This window comes from Microtus ochrogaster, unplaced genomic scaffold (genome assembly GCF_000317375.1).
Source record: "Microtus ochrogaster isolate Prairie Vole_2 unplaced genomic scaffold, MicOch1.0 UNK36, whole genome shotgun sequence".
In the NCBI taxonomy this organism is placed as follows: domain Eukaryota; kingdom Metazoa; phylum Chordata; class Mammalia; order Rodentia; family Cricetidae; genus Microtus; species Microtus ochrogaster.
In genome coordinates this window covers 3,673,573-3,676,641 of record NW_004949134.1, presented here as the reverse complement: position 1 = coordinate 3,676,641, position 3,069 = coordinate 3,673,573, and the positions used below count along the sequence as shown (strand labels likewise).

The window sequence follows — 3,069 nt, the reverse complement described above, 5'->3', positions numbered from 1 at the left end:
AACTAAATGAAAGGTATGCAAAATGTTGGAAATGAAGAGAAATCGTTTCTATTTTCAAATGGTATGATTTTTTTAAAACTTTCTTCTTCTTTTCTAAATATGTCCATGTTTGTGTGTGTACATTTTATTTTACATACACATGCAGAAGAAAATGTGTATTGTTCCTCAGGAGCCATCATCTTGTATTTTGAGACAAGCACTCTCAATGACAAAAGCCTTATTGTTTATACTAGGCTAGCTGGCTGCAGGCCTCAGTGTTTCTAAGGGAGCTTCACCGCCTTTGCATGACTTCTGACACACCTGAAGCTCTTAAGTTACTGGGTACGGCAAGCAGTACAAGATAAAGGCTAAAGTGGTGGGGTGTGCTGCTTTCCTTCAGGAATCTGTCTCTGCCACCCCAGTGCTGTGCCCACAAGCTTGTACTACTACTTCTGATCTTTTTTTACTATGGGTTCTAGGGGATCAAACTCAGCCCTCAGGCTTATGTGGCATGCTCTTTATGACTAAGCTATTGCCCCAGCTTGAATGGCATTATCTTATATAACGAGTACACTAAGGAATGCAACAAACACTGACTCAATATAATTCTATAAATTACAGAATAATGTTCAATTTTTAAAAATAAGTTGGGATTCTATTCATTAAAAAGGAACAAGCAAAGAAATAATTTAAGAAGTGAACTTATGGTAGAGCTGGCGAAGTGCTTTGGCGGAGGCAGCTCGGAGGAAGGAGGTCAGTTCAGCGGCAACGACAGAATCCTGAGTCCAGGCGGGATGACCGACGGAGGGAGGCGGCATGTCGGTGGTGGGGCTAAAGAAACAATGGCAATGGGTTTTTGATCCTACTGCACGTACTGGCTTTGAGGGAGCTTAGGCAGTTTGGATGCTCACCTTACTAGACCTGGATGGAGGTGGATGGTCCTTGGACTTCTCACAGGGCAGGGAACCCTGATAGCTCTTTGGGCTGACGAGGGAGGGGGACTTGATTGGGGGGGAGATGGGAGGCGGTGGCGGGGAGGAGGCAGAAATCTTTACTAAATAATAAAAAAAAAGAAACAGTTCTACAAGGTGAGCCAGCTGGTCAGCGAGAAGGTTGGCGATGACTTCAAAGAGATGGAGAAGAAGGTGGATGTTACCAGCAAGGCCGTGGCAGAGGTGCTGGTCAGAACAATCGAGTACCTGCAGCCCAACCCATCCTCATAGGCTAAGCTGACAATGCTGAACACTATATCGAAGATCTGGGGCCAAGTGAAGAACCCTGGCTACCCACAGTCAGAGGGGCTGGTGGGCGAATGCATGGTCCGCCACGGCAAGGAACTGGGCAGAGAGTCCAATTTTGGTGATGCCCTGCTGGATGCAAGTAAGTCCATGAAGCGCCTGGCTGAGGTGAAGGACTCACTGGACATCAAAGTCAAACAGAATTTCATCGACCCACTGCGGAATCTGTGTGACAAGAATCTGAAGGAGATCCAGCACCACATGAAGAAACTGGAGGGCCGCCGCCTGGACTTTGACTACAAGAAGAAACGACAGGGCAAGATTCCTGATGAGGAGCTGCAGCAGGCCCTGGAGAAGTTTGAGAAGTCCAAGGAGGTGGCAGAGACCAGCATGCACAACCTCCTGGAGACTGATATTGAGCAGGTGAGTCAGCTCTCAGCCGTGGTGGATGCCCAGCTGGACTACCATCGGCAGGCCGTGCAGATCCTGGAGGAGCTGGCAGACAAGCTGAAGAGTCGGGTGCAGGAAACCTCCTCACGCCCCAGGCAGGAGTTCAAGCCCCGGGTCACAGGAGCCCTTCGACCTTGGAGAGCCAGAGCAGCCCAATGTGGGATTCCTCTCCGCCCCAGCACCCAAGATCACAGCTTCCTTGTCATTGAGATCAGCAGACAAGCCCGCCAGGACCCCCAGCAGGAGTATGCCACCCCTGGACCAGCCAAGCTGCAAGGCACTATATGACTTTGAGCCTGAGAATGATGGTGAGCTGGGCTTCCGCGAGGGCGACCTCATCACACTCATCAACCAGATCGATGAGAACTGGTATGAGGGGATGCTGCACGGCCAGTCAGGGTTCTTCCCGCTCAGCTATTTGCAGGTGCTGGTGCCCCTGCCTCAGTGACCACGCCTGCACAAACTACCTGCACATTGTGGCAGCAGTCTAATGCCAAGGTGCTCTAGAAACACTAACGTTCCTCCAGGGGACCCGCCTCACTCTCCCAGCCAAGGGCCCCCATCCTAAGACTTGGGAAGGCCCACTCTGAGGTCCTATTGCCTTCCTGATGGTGGCAGCTCCCACCTGTTTCAAACCCTTTCAGCCCATTGCTGGCGATGGGCCCTGGCCCCTTCTCCAGGCTCCCCAGAAGCAGGTGGGCCCTTGGAGTCCCCATCCTTTAAGCTGAGGCTGGCCAGTACCCCAACTTAACACACAGAAATGCTTAGCACCAGCTATACATGCAGAAGTGCACACAGCACACATGTGCACACCTCCCACTGGACCACAGAACCAGCCTCAGCCCTGCCGAAGGCCAAGCACAAAGGCCCCAAAGAGAGGACATTCCCAGGTCCCTGGCACTTTCCTTTGAGACAGCTCCATTGGTACCTGTCCATGTGACCCTGCACCTGTAGGCTACCACAGGCAGCTGGCAGGTCCCTTCTTCGACCAGCAGACCTGCTGCAGCCCCAGCTCTGCATCATATTCTGCCAGGTTCCAGCAAGTGAGGCCTCCAGCCTGGGCTCAGTCACATTCCTCTCTACAGTGTTCCCACAACCTATGGCTCAACCCTGGCATGTGGGGCCACACTCCACATTTCCAGTGGGCAACAATGTCCCGCTCAAGCCTGGGCTGAAGTGAACTCTACTCCTGATTTTTTAAAAAGTATCAAATGTCTCTTTCTACAAAAAAAAACAAGTAAACTTATTTAAAATCTCCAAGGTCTATAAATGTAATCAAAAGACTTTCATTTCCATGTGATTGGATGATGTGGATAAACTGAAATGTTTGGAAACTTGCAGATGTGAATGAAAAATGCTGCTTGGAATTTAGAAAATAATTTGGTATTTTCTCGTACTATTA

The 3,069-nt window shown here is 50.1% G+C and overlaps 1 pseudogene; it reads left to right on the top strand.

Annotated features, from left to right (window-relative positions):
- Positions 1–1,055: 1,055 nt before the first annotated feature.
- LOC101981982 lies at positions 1,056–2,115 on the top strand (annotated as a pseudogene).
- The last annotated feature ends 954 nt before the right edge of the window (positions 2,116–3,069 follow it).